Raw genomic sequence first — 20,934 nt, forward strand, 5'->3', positions numbered from 1 at the left:
CTGTTTTTGACCGGCGCCGTTCCCGCGGATTCGTCGCGTACTTTTCGCAAAGTCTCCGGGGAAAGAAAGATCTGCTTGTGAAACGCTGTCGCCATTTGTAGCTAAGGCTTTAGCAGTATTTATGGCAAGAGAGATCAACGAGATAAATCGAAAACTTTTTGAGTTTAGCCTTGCTCGATAAATTACCCCGAGTTTCAGCAATATTTGCTGTTACTGTATCGTAAATGTGTTAATTAGAAACTGGTGTAAAAGATAGTAAACGGAAGACAGTATCGAGTAGACAAGGTTTTACAATTCCCAAAAATTATACTCTAGTAGGAACATTCGTTAAACTGTGAATTATCTTAGCAGCTGGAAAATCAAATAAAACCTTCGCGAAACAAAGATAAATGAAAGTAATATTTGTGCATTTATGACAAAAATTAACAAGTTAAATACGAAACTTTAAAAGATGTTAAAAGAGTTTAACAAGTGGGTACATAATTTCGGTTTCTTATAATCGCCTCAGACAATTTTTGTGTCGCATAAAAAAATCCGCAGCCGTATTCAACTAAACTTTTCATCGCAGTATTTTTTGAAAATCTTTTCATTTAATGCGTAACATTCTCTCAACGAATACATTTCGAGTATGTCGGTTCTTTTTCAAACAAAGCTTTACAAACTCTGTTGCATTGCCTCGACGAACATAATAACTCGAGGAAGGAAGCAATCGCGAGAACAAGTTGATTAGTATATTGACTGAACCGCACACTCTGTTAACACGATTAACACGTCGGAATTGCGAGACGTACGATTTCAGTTTGTACAATGGAAAATTTTCCCGTCCCGTGCGTGTACTTATGTTAATTCGTCAAAGTAATGACAGACAATCTGTTTGCCCGTTCATCTGTACGACAAGAAGGATGGAACCATGCGTTTTCCTTCCATAATGTATTCTCCCCTGATAAACATAGTACATCGTCATCGATCAGCTCGGCTAATTTTAATGTTCATTTATTTTATCATTCTAATTATAAGTGACTGATCTAACTGACCAGATACTATTATACAGTTTCTGGTCCAGCTCGTCTAAATTCAAGGTCGCTAGCCGAAGAAATCTTGGTCGGAAGGAAACGTGGAGCGACCGTCGGCGTCGAGCCGGCAGCTTAAAAATAGTCCTCTGACTAACATCTAGGTTTCGACGACTATTATTATCCCGAAACTCTCCCCCGAGATCGACGACGGATCACAGGAAAGAAGTCTCCGTTCGAGAGATCAGCGAAAAACGTGTTTTACGGGCATGGTTCCCGGGGTGAAAGTGGCTTCGAGAGGGAAAGTGATTTCTTGCTTGAATTTTTTCCTCCTTTTTTCGAGGATGCTGCACCCGGCCCGCTGGCTTTCGTCTGTTCTTGCTCGTTATCCGGGATCGTTTCCCGTCGAACGTCCTGTTGTCCCGATGGGACACCGTTGTTTCGCGTTCGATTCACCTCGAGCAGCAGACTAGATACGCCCCTGAGCAGACCGGGCCCCGATTTCGCTGATGTCAGCGCCGGTCCACACACGCCTTTGCTCGAATTTCGCGTTCTTCAGCTGTAGACCATGGACAATGCTGCGCGAAAACGGTAACCATTATTGTTTTCCCCGGGTTCTGTAGATTTGTACGTTTTCGGACGATCACAGGTTCGTTTACGCTCGAGGCATAAAAATATGCGTCGAAGTGGAACATCGTTGAATATCGTGAGATATATTGGGCCGCTTAAAATTCATTTTATCATCCCGATAAAAATCAGAGCCAATCGAGAGCCGAGCAATCAAGCCATCAACAGTCGGCATCCATCAACCTGGCAAACGACCGTGTCGCCTAAGTCCCTCAGCGATTCGACTACAGCCAATCGAACGAACCGGTTAATCCTCTGGTCGGTCTTCGATCCCGACCTAGGACGTCAGGGACCGCGTTGTTCTTCGTCCAGGCGACTCGAATCTGAACAAGAAAAAGAACACAGCGAAAGGAACAACCGATGTGTACCGTTTGTTTGTGTCTTTTCCCAATCCCCGTCCGCCATCGGTGTACTCTCCTTTCCCCGGATTCGAGTTCCGACGATTTATTTACCCTCGAGCGACGGCTACCAAGTTATTCGACCGGGGTCTCCATTTTCTATCGATCAACCAGCCGCTTATTTGTATTATCGGCGGCTTATGGCTGTTCGAGAACGCCACGGCCGACTTCTCCGAGCTACTGAACCTTGCTCCTTCGCTTATCGAAACCGATACCGCGGCTGTGTGTTGATCGTCCTGTCATTAACCAGATAGCAGACGCGTGGAACATAAAGAGAAGTGTAAATAGGAAACGTAGAAAAGTCGTCGATCCTGTTTCTCGCGCCGTTTATGGCTGTCGTCGGTTACTATTCGAGAGCTGATGGCCCGATGAAATCCGTTTCGCTAATCTTATGGGAACCCGTGGGCGCTTTATGGGTCACTGGTTATTCTCTGCACGGTGATTTCGAGTTGATAGGATTTTTGTAATTGTGCTGGGCTCTTCTTTTAATGTTACCGTGCTTGAGATTCTGTGCAAACGTGTTAATAAATGGAATCGCTAATTTCATTATTCTCAGATTAACTTTTTCGTAAAGATTATGAAACGGAGCTTTTTCTTTATTATGAAATGGAGCGACACATGGAAATTGAGTTCTTCATGTTCAAATTTTATGAATTCAAGCGATCCTGTAGGGGTTAAACAATTTTTTCCCCCTTTTTCTTATGAAAAAGCGAGGGACTCTTTTATTATTTATTTATCACAAACTGAATAGAACCTTTGAAGAAATATAGACTGATGTACAATCTCTGCGAACTTGCGTTCAGATTTTAAAGTTTGGAAACGAAACTTGATAGTCCAAGGTTGTATAATTTAAAGAAGTTAAAGTAAAAATAATAATATACAGTGAAAATTCTTTTGACCCTACGGATTTGTATTGCAAAATAAAAATTGTATTAATTTCGAAATGTATTTCTTGTCTTAATAATTTTCTAGGGTTCAAAACAGTGAAAGCGTATTCTTAAATTCTGTAAATGTTTTTACTTCACATGTTTGCGGTCAATTTATTCATTTTGTCATAAATGCATAAAATCGATTTACGCACAATACTTACACTGATAATTACACTTACATTCTTATAAGGGGCTGCTTCAAAATCAAAGTTACTCACGTCCACCAAAAAATCTCAAAAGTCGCAATCTTTCTACTTCAACACCTCCCGAATCCAAAGAAAAAAAAAATTAAAAAAAAAACCAGCGATTTTCAGTTTACCCGATCACCAGAAAAATTCGCGAGAAAAACTCGTTGGCGCGTACAGCGCAGAAAAACGGATGTTAAAAGTTACCCGCACTTTCCGCGTCAAATCGCACTGTGGCCGAAGCGGAAAGCGTTTCCCCGGGGGGTAATAAACGTTACCGCAAATAATGACGTTACGTTAAAATAATACACGTGTTATTATCTACCGATTGCGCGGCACAACAAGCCCCCGGTGCGTCCATTGAAAACGCACCCGACACCCGTTTTTTGTGACCATAATTAAATTTCTCAAGTTTCATGTTTTGAACAAATTTTTATACACAATTGATAGCTCTTCAATATCCAAAATATCAACTGTTTCCGATCATTTTGTGTGCGGGGACGCGTCACTTCGAATAAAAAATTCAGAAAGTGCGAGAAAAGTTTTCAACAAATACGTAGAAGTGTTAGGGACTTGTTCCGTGCGAAAGACAATTACGAAAAGCAACGCAGAAATCTCAAGCGCAACTACCTGCAACATTTGTCCAATTTTTCATACCAGAAGTACTACAGCTACATTTTTACAATTTTCAGTTATTATTTGGTTTCGAATCATTTTGATTCTATCTATGTTAGTTACATTAATGGTATTTTTATTGAAAGTCACTTTCCAGTCCACTAGGCACAGTTAGCACAATGTTCTCAACATTCTCAAACGATCCGGCAAAGAAATGTTTCCCAGCAAAAGTTGATCGGTATTCTCTTTTCTACAAATGCCAATAAAAAAAATTTTCAAAAAATTTTGTTTCCCATAAGAAATGGAGGTTACCACGATTTTTGTCAAATGTTAATATACACTTTTGACTTGATAATATTCCAGCCAGTATCGAGTCGAATTGAGCAACCTACTACACTGTAACCTTAAACCTTCAAATACCGCTAAAATAATTTTGGCGACAAAAAACGTGTTTCCAGTCCACTGTGGCGTGGCCCGAGCGGCTTCCTTTTTTGCGTGGCGGAACACGGGAGGCCGCGAGAGACCGTTTCCCGTAAACGGGCAAATAAACAAACAAATAAACGATTTAAAGCTACGTGTTCCCGATCGAGCCACAGGCGACGGAAGAGCTAGAATAGAATTGTGCAAAACGAAAGAGAGAGAGAGAAAGAGAGAGTGATAGCCCGCATATTGCGTTTAAATCGCTTTGACGGTCGGAAATGCGCGCGCTCTGCCGCGTTTAACTAATTTTCCAGACAAAGGCCGGTTACATCGGTTTCGGGGGTGGGGGTGGGGGGTGCCAAGCCGGTTTTCGGCAGAAAATTGGCATATTAATTTCCGATACGTTTCACGGCACAAAAGCCACGCGCTCCGTGCGCACGCGCGCACGAGCGGAAGAGAGAGGGAGAGAGAGGGTATGCCTTTATGGGGATTTTTGCCGATGCAAGCCCCCTCACCCTCGCGCGTTCTAAAACGTTTTGTCCATACCCTCTAGCGAATGTGTACACTTCCACCACACCCGGCCTGCTCGACGCGAGGACACGCGCCGCGGGCATACCGCTTTAAAATAATATTCCGGAACCCGGGGATTACCAGTTTAATTTAATCCGACGCGATGACCGCTTTCTCACTTCCCTCCCGCCGCCGTGTAAACGGGCCAATAATGGCCGGGTAATTAACGAAAGAAGCTGCGCCGGGATCTGCGATATCGGGAAACCCATCGCACCTCCATGGCCACCATGGACTACCCCGTAATCTACTCACCGCGTTCTTCCAACCCCTTGCACTACGACTTATTTTACGGTTATCGTGACATCGGTGCAGCTTTGTCGTTCATAATGTATGTTCACTGTACGCCTATTTCTTAGGGCTGTACACCGACAGTAATTAAATAGAATTTTATTTCGGTTTGAAAGAAATTAATAACATATTTAATGGGTAGATAATTAACACTGAGTTTGTCCGAGCACTAAAAGTGAATATTTTCCATTACTTTATAAAAATAACGAGAATTTGTCTATACAAATGTTTAGCCATTTTTTAAAATAATATATATATACACCGAAAGAAAGAAATTTGTTGAATAATTCCTGATGGATGCATATTTACAATCTTAATAATCGTGAATTCAAAATATTAGAGTCCGCCATTTCGACGAGTCCTGCGAGTCTAGTGTTAACAGGGAAATGATCTATTTGTATTTTTTATTTTTTACTGTTTATCCTTGCCAGAAATTGTTGTGAGGTTTGGATTATAGTATTTTCGAAAAATGTTGTTGGGATCAGTGGAAATGGTTTAGAATGTTTGAACTTGACCTGGTCGATAGTGGAAGTCCTCGATGAATCCTGTGAAAGCGCTGCCATTTTGTGTATTTGTGGGAAGCACTCGTTTTAACTAAATTATGAGGTTTATTCGTTTCAAAATTGTATTGTAGATTTTCTATTTATTTCTGTGCTTTCCCAAAAATAATTAAAAGGGGGAATATTGATGGTTTTATCGGATTTTGTTTAGCTCTAGATTCGTTAGGGGGTTGATTCATTTGTGACACAATGATACTATGAAATTAACATTTAATTGTTTAATCTAGCAATGGAGGGGTGGTTTAGCAAAATTTGTCATCTATGGCTTTCCCAAATTTGTTTACTTAACCCTCCGAGTACTGTGCCGGAGTCATTTTTTATCCGCGGTAGTGGGGATAAGTCCGCGACGTTTATCATACAGGCCTTGGCGACGTATATAGAGAAATCACTGTATTTCCTTATGTATATCTACATCGGAAACGAAAACGCTACACGGAATATGCATATAATGAAAATTCAAACATCAATGTGTTCGTGTAATGCTTTCGATGACCTCTAGTCCCGAGGGAATGTCAACATGGTATATACCTGTTTATCAGGTATATACCTGAGCGAACCTCGAGGAACCGTGACTGCGTCCGGATTAGTGAAATTTCGGTGTGAGTCAGAAATGACCCTGGCACAGTACTCCATGTCCCACTACTCGGAGGGTTAAACCGTCCCTATCAAACAGCGCAAAGACAGCCATATAAATCCCAAACCCTCCAATACACATTAAATAAAGATACGTTTCACACAACGCTTTCACGCGACAATGCATGCACAATGCTTTCTCATAAAATATGAAAAAAAAAACAGTACGTCGGGAAAGAGTATAAACAACGTAATGATACACATTGAAACCACAAACCACTCCAATACATTTCAAATAGAGCCATAAAGGGGTAGTTCTGCGAAATTGTAGTCATGCTAAACTTTCAAAGTCATAGTTACCTCACAAACAGTTTAACAAACAACTGGACAACTTAAAAGCAATGCAAAAGGTGGTAGTTTATCAAAACCGCTGTCACGAAAACACCTCTCCAAAAATTATTGTCGACTTGAAAACATATATTGGAACCTCAGACCCTGTAATACACGTCGCATAACGACACGAGGGGGTAGTTTAGCAAAATTGCTGTCATGCAAGACTTTCGCAGGGTTGTTTACCTAAAAGACACGCCTTACAAACACTTCGCCAAAAATACTAGCAACTTAAAAACACAGATTGAAACCTCAAACAGTACAATATGCATCGAATAACGACACAGCGGTGGTAGTTTGTCAACATCGCTGTCATACAAAGCTTTCCCAGGGTTGTTTACCCAAAAGATAGCTCACCAGCTCCTCAAAAATACCAACGATTTAAAAACACATATCGAAATTACGAGTCCTCCAAATCAGGTCGAATAACGACAAAAGGGGGTAGTTTATCAAATTCCGTAGTCATCATTGTTATAGACACATCAACTCAAAGACGTTTCTCTAGTACATCACCAACCAACAAACCAAAAAGAGACTGCAATCTCTACGATTCCTCTCGCTGAAATCAAACCACCCCAATCTCAGAAAAATGCAACAGACCCAAAACAGGGTGCAACGTTTGCAATTCTTCTTCCTCAAACTCGATCGTTGCGATCTCAGCAACCTAACAGCTCCAAAAGGAGGTGCGCAATGCGCAGTCCTCTCATGTTCGATGTGACAGTATCGTGGAAGGGCTAATTTATTACACCGTAGTGCCCACGCTAATTTTAGGTACGTCCTACAGCAGTGAAAGGTCAAGTAATCGTCAAAACGTTTCAAAGTCTGCGTTTTCTTACTATTATTTTAAACAATTCGTTTTGAGTGGAGGCTGAAACAAGGCACATTGATCCTATTAGGAGCGGGCTAATTAATGACAACCGTCCACGTCGCCAGACTCTGCAACAACGACAGGCCAAGAAACAACCATCGTCGAAACGTTTCAAAGCCATTAACGTTTCCTACATTATTTTCAAGTAATCTGTTTCGAGGAAGGCTGACTATTGGGCCGAAACGAGACGTTTAGGCTCAGTCAGTGGCCTCCCGCGTGACGGTAGTCAGTCGACAAGAGCGATTATGATGCCGGTTGGCGCGGTGGCAATGCGCCTGGCGGTTTCCGCGCGAGGCGGCGTGTCGGTCGACCGAAGAGGAGGAATAGTATCGTAGGAATAGGCGGCGGAGAGGAGTAGGAGGTGGAGAGTAGGTTGCGCGCGCGGCCATTTTGATAATCTCCCACTCCTCTGTCTTTCTCTCTCTCTCTCTCTTCCTCTCTTTCTGTCAACCCTTCCCCATCGCACTCTCCCTTCCTCGAGCCGACCTCTCCTTCTCTCTCTCTTAAACGCGCTCACGGAATTACCTACACAAGCTCGGGCAGCACGCTTCTCTCATACATCAAGAGAGAGAGAGAGAGAAAGAGAGAGGGGAGAGAGAGCGCGCGAGAGAAAAATAGTAAAGAGAGAGAAAGAGAGAGAATCGAAGGGGTGGAAGATGGGGGATGGTTCGCGGAGGATCGGGTGCGTGCTTCTTTTTTCCGCAGCTTTTGCGGGAAAAGAGCGTGTGCGGTCGCTAGTGTCGCGATTTCCTCTCTCTCTCTCTCTCTCTCTCTTCCTCCGTCTCTCTCACTTCCTCGTTCTCTCTCCTCTCTCACATACACGGGACCAATACTCACCCGTGTCCTACTAGACACGCACACCAGTTTCCCAGCTCGCTCGCTCCTTCGACGTAGCGTCGCGGTTGCATGTGTGCTGTATCTCCGCTCGCGCCTGGTCTGTCTCTCTCGATCGGCTCTCCCTCTCCTCGTCTCGACCGGAAGGTGCCAGTTTCTCGTCGACGATCGTCTCGTGCACACTCCGTCTCGTCGTCGTCGTTGTCGTCGTCGTCGTCGTCGTCGCCGCTTTCTCGCGTAGACGCGTCTCCGTCTCTCTTGTCACGTCTAACCCGTTGTTCGTCGACGTTCATAAAAATTCGTACAGAAATTCGCGAGTGCCTCGACGAGACCCGTCATCTTCGATCTGTGTCAAGCCAGTGTCAATCGAATCAGTGTGTGTGTACCTGTGCGTGCGCCACCTTCCCGATCGGGTAAACAAAGAATGCTGCCGCGAGACTCGCCGCCTCGTAACGATTCTCCACGACTCCGTTCCCATTGTCCCTGCCGATCAACCAGGGACCCTAGATCGCTGGGGTCTCCTCTCCAACCCCTAAATCCTTCCCCTTCCCCAACCCTCGAACCCCCCACTGGCCGCTAGAGTCCCCTAACCGGTCGTCCGGCTCGTTTACCTAAGGTCTATCGCCTAACTTCGATCGGCATTTACTCGTGAACGCGACTCGCGAATCGGCCGGCAAGTGGATAGGTGTTTCGACGGCTCCGAGAAGTGTGTATTATTTACCGGCGCTGTGTTTCCTAGCGTCCCGCGTCTGTTTTTTCTTTGTTTTCGATAGTGAGTCACCGTTGACAAACACGAGCGGAGCGCGCGCTTCTGGATTAGCCGCTCCCCTCGTGCGCGATCGCCTACCCCCGAAAGAATGAGAGTGGTTTTGCGCGCGAACTACGCGTCGCCATCGGCGAATCCACCGATTCTGATTGTTCTCAGTGTCACCGGCGAGCAAAGTTCTAGTGAGCACCTTCGACGAAAATTATTCTCGGATACGCGTTGTCAACGGCCGCTGCCAGCCCGCTCTTGAACGATCGGTGAGTTTCGAGTGTTTGTCAGCTCGATTGCTTTATAGACGAGCGTGCTCCAATTCGTTTTTCCGACCGAGCACGTGGGAACCTTTCTTGTGGGAAGTGATCGCGATGGGGGCTGACGGAGACTCGTGACAATGATTTTCTCGGCATTGTTGCGGTTTTGTGGGAGCTTATGCCGATTTTTCGCGGGGCTTCTTGCGCAGCATGCGTTTCGACAGACACGTTGATGGGTAGATGCGAAGCCTGTGGGTTTTCGCAGAGCTAGGTTTGTTGTGGGACTTGGAAATTGTGAAATACAGTGTTTGCCTCGAGGGGGTGTTGTCCTTGGTCAGAGATTAAAATTATCTTGTGTGTTGCAGCTGATTTTCAACCCCTGACAATAGTTTCTGGAGAGATTAGGATTTTGTCTGTGGGGGGTGATTTTGGAAAGAGATTTTGAGCCTAAGATGATTCATGAATGCACCTTTTGAGGTTTAGAAGTTTCTTCGGATTTAAAACTTGCACCAAGTATCCTCTTCTGAAGTGAATTTCCGTTATCGTTTAGGAAGAAAAATCAATAAATTGGAGGTGTGTGTTAAGTGTTTTTCGAAAGCTGATGCTTATTTTGTATATAGGATTTGTTGTTGTGGGGGGTGGTTTTACTTGTACTCTTCTTGAAATGTGCAGAATTTTCCGTCCTATTTGCAACAAAGAAAATGTACAACACGTGTTGTTTTCTTCCCTGGACAGTTGTATTCGTAGATAAAAATAGTCGTGTAGATCAGAGCTGTCAGCCATTTTTAAATCCTTAACAAGCTTGTTTTTCCTTGGAACCGAAAGCTTAAGCAAATTTGTTTTGCTCGACGCGGATAAATATTCATTGATTTAAGGAATTCAATGGAGTCATCGATTCCTCGTGTCGGCGGTAGACGGTTCAGGAAACAAATCCTTCGCGAGTTTGTTTAAACGTGGAAGCGGGAGCATTGAACAATACGGTGGTCGTGTATTTTAATTTTCTCCTCGTCGGTGAATGGTTCGTGTGATTAATGGCTTCTTATAGCTTGTAACCCCATCTTCGCGGTCTGTTTACAATCCCTTGGATATAATATTGTGATTAGGATGAATGACACGTGTTGAATATTGTTTTGACTTGCACATTAGTTAACGCTAGTGGAAGGATTCAATTGTAAATCGTTCTTGTCGAGTCAGGAAGCTTTACAACTTACAAGCAATTGCTTCAATTTATCGAATGTAAGTTCTGCATCTTAAGGAAATTTCAATAGTTAGTTTATTATTATTATCCCATATAATTGCACTGGAAATTGATAATAGTTTCAAAAATATGCCCAAAATTTATTTACTTTTGACCCCAAGGGAACCTATTACATTCGACAGAATTTACACTTCAAGAAGTGACTCACGCGTTGACCGACACGTCAGTGATACCTAAATGACGTAATTACTTGTCAAGCTTTGATAAACTTATATTTTTCAAGATTAATTTATTAATCCTATGAAATAAAAGATCAACGATTTGTCACATGAGACCGTACGGTGACACAATTTTTTTATCAAATTTCAAAATCAATTTTTGACACACAATAAATCTTGCCTACTCTATAGTATTAAATAAATTGTTCCGTGTGACTTTTATGAACACTGACAGTGAACCTGTTAAACCAGTAATGGCTGTGGTAAATCTAGTCTTCACTTTTGCTTCCCATTAAAACAACTTGCTGTATGTTTATGATTTGATGAACTATGGATTTTATGGCCATTTTATGTACTGTAACGACGAGTGGGTAAAATTTAAATCGGTAGAAAAATTTACGAAATCATTGCATTATCGATGAGGTTCAAACAACTTTGCATCTGTTAAAGTATCAACGAAAGGGGACAAATAAATGTTGGAATTCCCATTAAAACAAATTCCAAGAAGTTTTGCTAATGTTTCAACTTTCTCCTTGCTTCCGAAGATAAAATTAAACAATCACGCGACCAAATGTCAAAATTATTCAGGAATATAATATTTAAGCATCCGGAGAAACCGCACACGTAACAGCGCACAATGTAAAGATGAAAAGTCCCAATCACGGTTTGATCTCTCAATTACCCAAAATCACAGGACACAAGGGTTGAACGGGGAATGTGGTTGGCAGCCCTACAGGGGTTTTATTTCATCCACTCGGCGGTGCTCGAAATTAGATTGCACAGGGTTCGAATACCTCGGACAGGAATCTGGCTAGAGAGATAGTCGATCGCTGTCCGCGGTCGGCTAGGGAATTCTCGGCTGGTAACACTGGAGGCGGTCACGGTGTTTACACGGGTTCTCGGAGACCGTCGACTCTAAAACTAGATTCCTCTCGGTATAAATACCGGAGCCAACATCGTAAACGCTTGGAACAAGCTTCCACGCTGTTCGAATACTCCTTTACAATTCAGCCGGAATTATCAACGGTCCTTCGCGAATAAAAATCGGCGAAAGATGTCGCCGATCTGGTCGCCATGTTTTGCTTCCGGGTCGAAAAGTCGTGTTCGGCCTATGTGTATATCTTGCTTGTTTACGCGACACGTGATTTTTCCGTGTGTTTCTCTCCGTCTTTCTCTCTCGAGAGAGACAGAGAAGACGAAACTGTTGACGATGAGATTCCTCGGCCGCAATAGTAACTTTCGGGACGCAGCACTCTGCCAAACGCTGATTCACGTGCTTACTCATAAGACCTGACGAATAACATGTTGTTATTGCTATTTTTATTTTCGTAAATGGGTAACGAACCCTCTAGCACAGTTCACCCAAAAGACTCTGCGACTTGTATCGAATTATGTTACGGCTTTTATACATTTATGTAAAACATGGGTTTGCACGATTTGAAACATGCGTTCAAATTATTAACACAAATGTGTGTGATGATCACGGTCCTCGTAGTTTACTAAACATAGTGAATAATTATTATTATTTTGGTAAATGGGTAACGTACCCTCCAGCACAAAATGAAAACACTCTGCAATTAAACTTGTAGAAGCCGTGGCAAACTATTCGCAATTAATTGTCCTCTAGAATTTCCGTTTCTTGATCGATGCAGGCTTGTCTACATTATTAACGTTTAATCTTTAACGGCGTTGTAACAGGAGGGCTATTAATAAATTTTCCGATAACACTGCGGTCTCTGCGAGAAGCTCGATAATTTTCGTTGATGTAATAATCTGTTAGGTTGTACTATGTTACTCAACAGAGAGTCTGTCAGATTGTGAAAGAAATTCCTGTCACTGAATTGTTAAGATTCATTAACAAGTTCTTAGTTGTTCCGCGATTTTTCGAGGACCGTTGCGCAACTGTTGGTTAGCAGAATGTTAGGCGCAAGAAGTTATGCAGGTTCGAACCATTAATTGTTCGATAGTCGGTTGATGCAACTCTTCGAAGATTTATGTATGTAGCTAATCGATGATTAATCGCACTGCGCCTCGAACGCTACAAAATTGATCTTGATTCACTAATTCCGCGAATGTTCGATATTGAATAAACGAATTAACTTGTTGCAGTTGTGGAGGTCCACTTAATCCGTGTACGAAATTAAATTTCCCGAATAAAGTTTTATGAATAGCTCCCCGCGAATTTACAAACAAACGCTTTGCCGTTATGAATTTTAACCAGGAACATTCATAAAGTAATAACTTAACAACGTCAGCCGATGTTCATTTCGAAAGAGCACAGTGTAAACAAACAGACACGAGGTCGTCAAGGATTCTCTTTCCCTTTTAATATTCTCAAACAAAGTGACTTTTTAATTGCGAGTGCTCTTGAAGATGTAACGCAGGAAACAATGATTGTCGAAACAACAATTGTGTCGCAACAGATGTAAATATTACGTGAGCTATACTAGCAGGAGTACTATGACACAATGTGATGGAAGAACTTCGTTGCTTTTATACTAGAACTATACTAAGCTGACAAAATGGCAAATTCCAAATGGTTTACACAATTATTGAAATTATAAATTAATTCACTTCTTCGAACGTGCACATTATAATAAAAATTGCTAAAAATTTGCATAAACGTGTTCTTGCCATCTTCATAGAGTAATGCATAATTTTAATGCTAAATAGCCATGGGCGACGGGATTGTTTATGACTTAAAAGTAGATTTATTTTAGTACCCTGACATTCTCAATTTGAATACGACCATTAAACAATTTGCTTTGACCTGGTGCAATTTTTTAGGAAACTGGCAGTCAAAGCGTTAATGAGTCGAAAGCAATCCTCGGCAGTTTTTATTTTTTATTTTCCAAATGTTTATACCGTTTTGACCTATTCTTGTCCATCATAAAATCTTAAAATCCGCAGTTAGGTAATAAAATCCATTGATTCCGTCAATAGAACAGCCAGGTATCGGTTCCGTGCTATTCTGCTAATTGCAAGGGTGAGCTGCAGGTTAGAGTCATTAAGAAAAGGGTCGCCGGTTTTCTCGGTGACTCGATGATTGTTCACGGTGGCCAGTTTCGGCCTCGAGGATACGGGTCATTTACTATGTCCTTCGAGACGACGAACTCGTCGATCGATCTATGTACGCTCTGCTACCAACTTGAACACGATCGGGAAAAACCGCTCTTACCGAGAAACACGGAAACAATACAATGCTCGGCTTGGAAACAATATACGTCATCGAGGCACGGAGTGCGCCTCGTGGTCGTCTCAGATAATTTTTATCAAGAACGTGCACGCGCGCTCGGCAACCAGAGTCTCTTTCTGAATATTTATCGCGCTCTTGAATATTTATCGCTGTGCTGGACATCGATTCGATATTTCACGCTGCCTTGACAAATATAAAAACAATTCTCCAAACACTGCATCAGAGTTTTATGAAAAATGTATTCAATTGTACTTGTCCTTTAAATGGCTTTTCTTCCCGTTTTGTTGCAGTAAGAATTTTAAGGAACTATGCTCGATTGTTGTTATTATAATCCGTGTCAAGATGTTATTATACTTAGGCTAATTAATTCGAAAACGTAATGTGACCACGTGTAAGCATTTTTTAACTTTTATTCCTGAAGGGTTAAACATTGATTGACAATCTCAAAGAAACAATGCTGTCGAATACTTCCTCGCAAGCTTACGACCTCGATTCTTAAAAAATAGTAAATATTTGCAAATAGATTTTTATTGCTACCAGGGGGGCTCTATTCAAATTTATGCTACACGCGCTTTAGCAAAACCGAGTATCGAGTACACTAATCGATCGATTATGTTCTCAAAGTCCCTGTGTACAAGGTTAAAGGTGAAAGAAAAAAAAGTTATCGGAACCTTAATGACCGTGCGTCTCGTGCAATTAACGCGGAGGAAAATACATCTAATTGATGAGATATAAACGACCGAGCACACAGAGAGACCATATTTCACCCCCGGTGTTGTAATCTCGCGGAGCGTACGTGCGCATTGATGAAAATTGATTTTATCAAGTGCAGTCTTTGTTACAAAACCATCGACTATAATAGGGATAGTTAGTAACCGTAAACGGAGAATTTATTTCCCGTGTCTAATCTGACGCAATACTGTTCCACCGGTGTGTACTGTATACATATTCAATTTTCACTGTACACACGGGATGAACGCGTAATTAATTTCCCTTCTGGCAAATTATTAATTGCGGAGTAACGCCGAGGCGTGCGCAACTATGGAAAAGAAATCGGATTGAAATCTCTCTGTTTTGGTGCGAAGCACGCGAGAATCCACAATGTTGAAACCGGTAAGAAACGAGTGAGAAACGATTTCCTCTTTCTTTTCTAGAAATGTCGCGTGACAATTAGAGAAACAAGTCCCTCGACACTTTGATTATTTTCACATGGAAAGAATCACCCTCCAAATACCGTTAAACGTGTCTGCAAAATCCCAATGCGGAAGGTTGAATAGTTTTTCCGGAAAAAATTCCGAAAAATTAACTTTGCAGCTCTTAACTAGACCGGTTAAAATAAGTATAATTCTTGTGGAATTGTTGGGGACGATGGTTGCTCGACGGTCAACGTGTTAAGGAAGTGTGTTATACTAATCGGTTTGCGCGCCTGTTGAGGGATTTCCTTTTCGGTGTCGTTCGCGACGTTCCAATTTTCGCCAGGTAAATTTTGGCCAGGGGCGAGTCAGAAGGTGAGAGAGAGGGGAGGAGACAAAAATTTTACGGTCGTCACAATTCGTCATCCGGTCTCTCTGACGCGAAAACGGTCTCTCTCTCTCTTTCTCTCTTTCTCTCTCTCTCCCTCTCTCCCTCTCTCTCTCGCGCGTTTCTCGCTTCGTTCCGGCGAGCGTTCCGTTCCACTCTCGCGCTCTCTTCGCTCCTCTCCTCTCCGCTTTACTTGCCGTCGCCGTCGAGCCGAGCGCTAACTTCGGATTACGTAAGTGACAGAGAGCGCTGCTACCAAAGAGCCTTGGTTTCCTTTTAAAAATGGCCGTCCACTGGCCCGAGAAACATCATCTCGTGTCGAAAACATCGGCCGTTCTGCGTCGCAGAACAAGCGACACGATGCGATGCCGCGTTTCGCTCGCGTACACGCGCCGCACGATCTGACCTAACAGCTTCGTAGCTTCTGCTCCCTGGGTCTGTATACTACGACGATCACACCGAACTTTGGAAATTTTCAGTAGTTTACTTGGCAATTTTGAAAAAATTGCAGATTCGACAGTGTCTGTCGGAGGATTTATATATGAACGCTGGGGCAACAATGATTTTATTATTTACGGTTCGATAGGCGCATTGTTGGGCTTTTATATAAGTAGAGGAGGATCTGCAGACACGTTCTCTTATTTTTGTAAATTATTTTTGGAACATCGGGACGATAGACACATTTGCTTCAACGATTAGATGACTCTTTACGGCGAGGATGAAGTAGAAACGTCTCTGAAGCGAGAAAATTACTGTTTCAGGTGTCTAATAGTTCGCGTGGTCGAATAAGGATTTTCGTACATGTTTCTGTTTTTGTAAATTATTTTGTGAACATCAGAACGAGACATTTTTATTTGGTCGATTAGAAGAATTCATTATGGTCAATTTGTAATGCCCCTTACGATGAACATAAAGTAGACATTAATGCTTGTCCATAAAAATGTATTTTAATGTTTCACAAGCTCTATCAGATATTTTAGAAATTCGGTGATTTCGTGAATATGTAAAAATTCATTTCAGCTCGGTGTGAAAGTGGTTATCAAAGCGGTGTTTTTGTGTATCCGAGCACGGGCGTGCACACCGGCGTAGGTCAACCACGTAGACAGTTGTGTAAACCGTGTCAAAATACCCAAGCAGAGTACTGTTATTAGTAGCCATTAGGTCAATGCATTGTTGGCAGCGGAAGTCTTTCCTGGTTGTGTAACGCGAAACGCAGGAAAGAATATTCTTGGAGGCGACCGAAACCAGGAAACTTTTCTAACGCGTCGTTGTATTGAAACACCACCGGGATCTTTCTCATCTGAATATGAATCATCCGAAACGGTAACTGTCATCGACAGTCATCGCCAACCTACGTCACTACTCTCGAAACTGAGACTGGAAAAGAAACAAACATCAATTCTTTCGGAGCAGCTTCGATAATTTCTATACAAATTACGCGGTAATTAACCGATTAAATAGCGATGTATCGATGATGCGTTTCGATTTGCATTGTAACGACCGCAACAGTCCACTGTAATGATTTATGCGTTAATGATGAATCAAAGTAGGCGTAATTCCAGACAATAGTAGCATAATTAAAAGAATGTAAGAATCACGGTAAACTGTATTCGATTTGTTAAAGTGATTGCAGAAGGAAATTTCGGCTTCAGCGTTCGAGGCAGAAAATGGTTATTTTGCATAACGATGCACAATCTGTTGATCCGATGGACGTTGCGCAACGTTACAGAAATTGCATTTTGCCAATCAGCCGACAATTAGACTGGAAATCTTCATGCAAGGACAAAATTACCCGGAGTCATTTATCTGCAGTCTATTTATTAGATAAATATAATTTCAATAATTTTATAAATTTATTAGATTCTGTTCAGAATCTTCATCGCATGTATGACTCGATACTGTAGGGCAAGGGGTTAAGAGGTTAATAATTTCGCGAAGGAAAAAGTTGCTTAAAATGATCTCATTTTCGCGACACCCTGTGGATACTCTTCAATTCTTTTAATGCCTCTACCATTTGAAATTATACCCACCCATTTCAGCCATAAACGCACGAAATCTGTAGTCTAGTAATTGCCGAAGCATCATTTCGAGTTCATCGTTGAAATCGGTGGTTGCAGATTGTTCTAGAAAAATTCCATCGCGAGTATTATTCAAGAACCGAGCGATTCCTCTTCCGGTTCTGTTCCGACAAGCACAGAGAAATGCTCAAAGGAACGGAGCATCGAGTTTATGGTAAAATTCCGAGCGAAAGTAATAAAGAGGAAGCTCTTGGATTCGTCTTTATGGTTCTCTTCGGGTTCATAGTATCGTCGAGAAGCTTCGTCGTGTCCGAGTGTAACAACATCGTATTTTGTACCGAGATTAGAGCCGCGATAGCCGCCGATAATAGGCTTAATCGGTGATAACGAGCGGTCGAGCCTCGATAAAATTCGCCTCGGAGCGTCGCCGTTCACCGATGCTGATAACAACAATAATAACTCGTTATTATTTCACGCGTTCACTGCGCCAAGTTTCAATTTCCTTTCGGAAAAACGACAGCCTTTTTTTAACGATCCATCTCGAAAAATTTATCGGAAGCGCGTCAATGGCTCTGCGAAAGAGTAATTAAACAGCAGCTTGGAGAAATCGTCTTTCAAGACATAATGTCTAGAAAAGTTATCTTGCGTTATTGAGTCTGATTTTTATCAATAGACTGTAGATCTTCATGCGAAATAAAATATTCTACATCGATTGTGAGAAGCAAGACTAGAGTAAAAATTTAATTCAAATAGTTATAACTACTGTTTTATACTTCACATAATTTCTTCACAAACGCATAGAAATCCATGATTATTAAATTGTAAATTCGAAACCTTTTTTTTTATCTAGTTTCCCACAAATGACACGAACAATTTTTATTTTGCACCAAGATTCGCAGTGTGCCCATCCGGAACGCTGCAGAAAAGTCATAAATGCGTAGAAAATCTGCAATCTATTTATTAATCCATGGTTGCTAAATTGTAGATGCAAAACATTTTTGTCCAATTTCTCGCAATTGACACGAACAATTTTTATTTTGCACTAAGATTCGCAGTGTGCCCATCCAGAACGTTGCAAAAAGGTGCAAAGAGTACAAAGAACGTTCTACCTAATGAATTGTCCCCTGCTGAACATCAATTCGTAGACTGTGAATCTGAAACTTTTCTGCGCTGTTTATCACAATCGCTAGCAGTGTTCATTTTGCACAAACACATCCGCGGTCTATTAATAACGCGTCGGAATTAATGAGGTTCGAGCATCGGCAACAGCGATGCGCAGAGCGAAAACGTCAAAACAAAAATTGTAGCAAGTAGATCTGGAACGTAGTCGCAAATATATTAGGTCGTCCCATAAGTTGGTGACGTTTACTCTTGTACCATTTAAATTCTGAAAATAAAATATGTAATTACCCATTCATTCCACAATCTCTTCCGAACTTTTTGGCAAAGATATCATACGGTCACTATAAAATTTCTGCGGTTTTTCATTAACACGTTAACTGCCACGTCAGTCATATATGACTGACAATGATTTTCGACTGGGTTTAGAAATTCATTTTTATTATGAGATATCCAGATGAACCGAATTTTATTGCAGTCTTTCGAATTCAAAAGGGTTAAGGCAGCTTCCCCTATGATACATTTTAAATTTCTAGTTGTGGTTTCGTTAAATAAACTACTCTGATTTTGTAAGAATCTCGGGGGTTGATATTTGGCACTTAACGTGCTAAAATACTTTTCAATGGTGAGTAATATAAACATATCCACGGCACGAACTTATGGAACGACCTGATAGTTTCGTGTTCTCGAGAAAATCGACTTCGGAGGCGCTCGCGTTACGCGGACGTTCGTGTTCGCAGTAAGTAGAAAGGGCGAGTGATGAACAGACACGTTTGCCGAGACCTGTTCCACATCACGCATGGTCCGCTGACGTTCTTGTTCGGTCTTCTGGATAAACGGAGCTTATGCCAACAAATCCCTCCCCCATTCCTTTTTAAGTAAATTTTGCCTGAGGAACACGAATGAAATGAATAAAATGAATCATAAATGAAAATTGTCTGTTACACATTCTGAAAAAGAGGGTTAAACCGTTGCAGTACTATTTATTTTGTGATTATAATGATTAGAAATTCTTCATCGTTCAGAATTTCATGGAAAACAGAGATAGTTTATATTTATTGTATGCCTAAAGGATATATTTTATTTCGTTTTAAAGAAAATTAATAACACACATATTTATTAGTATTTTTGCAGACTTTTCAAGAAACAGAATGAAATAAAATCCTACTTTTCATGGGACAGCCTCCGTTCTATCGAATTTTATGTTACAACATTTTTTACAAATTTTCATAAGCCGTAAATGCATAAAGATCCGCAGTCTATTTACTAGATTCTGTTCAGAATCTTCATCACGAGGCTGACTCGATATTGCAGGGCAAGGAGTTAATAATTGAGCAAGTGTTTGCAACGTTCAGCAAGATAGGAGACGTCGAAGATGCGTGTAAATCGTAGAACGTACGTGTTGACGTAAATGAGAACGCGTATAAACAACGCAACGGGATGGAAAAAAGCACCAGGCTCTTTTCGCGTGCGAATTTGTCGCGTGTTCGCCATGACCGCGGTGCCTAAACGAGCGTAAAGCAGCTTCGATAAACGATCGACGACGACGGGCACCGATCGACGAAATCGTACGCGAGACCGTGGCGAAGCGGGGAAACCAGACACGCGAACGATCGGGCGAAAACCGTGACGCAAATTTCCCCACTTCTCGCCTGCTTCCTCCGCAACGTTTACGCGATTCCACTAACCGTACACAAGGGAATGACGGACAAGGGGACGGACGTTCGAATGAAACGATCATTGAGAAATCTTCGATCACGCGAAACGTCATTCTCGAGTCTGAATTCGTCAGTGACGCGTCACTGGGTCCCGTGACACCTGCGAATCTACATGCGACGTAACAGTTTTCTACGTCACCGAAACACAGGGATCGAAGTGAAATATTCTTCTAATCGTTCTAATAAATTTATAATAATGTAACTGGTATTATGAAACTTATCTGATTTTTACCGATCCATCTTCTGCCAATTTATTATTAAATTCGTCTAGCATTTTATTCGTCAAGTAGATATTTCTTTCTCTCTCGAACAATTTTGATCAGTCGAACATACTATAATTTGATTATTTTTACAGTTTTTGTTCGTCTAGTACCTCGCAATCTTTCTAAACGAATGGAAACATGGTACATTGATTATAAATCAAGCTTAGTGGCTTTACTCGACGGTACTAGTAAATGTCAAAGTATTATTATCTCAAGAAATATATTAAGATGCATTATAAATTGCTCGACCGATTAATACTAACAGATCTTCTCCCCGTTAAACGTTCAATTTCAAAAGATTCATTCAAGTACAATTAATTTGAAAAACATTTTCGAACAAATTGTAGCTCTTTACTACGCCTTAGTTTATCGAGAATGGTTTCCTTAAACCAATATTATTAT

At 41.6% G+C, this 20,934-nt stretch overlaps 1 protein-coding gene across 4 annotated transcripts in view; it reads left to right on the forward strand.

Moving 5' to 3' along the window:
* Lilli (AF4/FMR2 family member lilliputian) overlaps positions 1 to 20,934 on the forward strand; it is a 335,845-nt gene that overhangs the window by 118,232 nt on the left and 196,679 nt on the right. Inside the window, exon 1 of one of the 4 annotated variants that reach the window (XM_076785362.1) lies at positions 8,534 to 9,290. The exons of the other annotated variants lie outside the window; for them this stretch is intronic. The gene's annotated coding sequence lies outside the window, so the exon portion shown is untranslated. Of the gene's footprint in view, positions 1 to 8,533; positions 9,291 to 20,934 lie in introns of those variants that run through there. 4 annotated transcript variants of the gene reach the window in all.

The sequence above is a fragment of the Halictus rubicundus genome, chromosome 3 (genome assembly GCF_050948215.1).
Source record: "Halictus rubicundus isolate RS-2024b chromosome 3, iyHalRubi1_principal, whole genome shotgun sequence".
NCBI classification, from domain to species: Eukaryota; Metazoa; Arthropoda; class Insecta; order Hymenoptera; family Halictidae; genus Halictus; species Halictus rubicundus.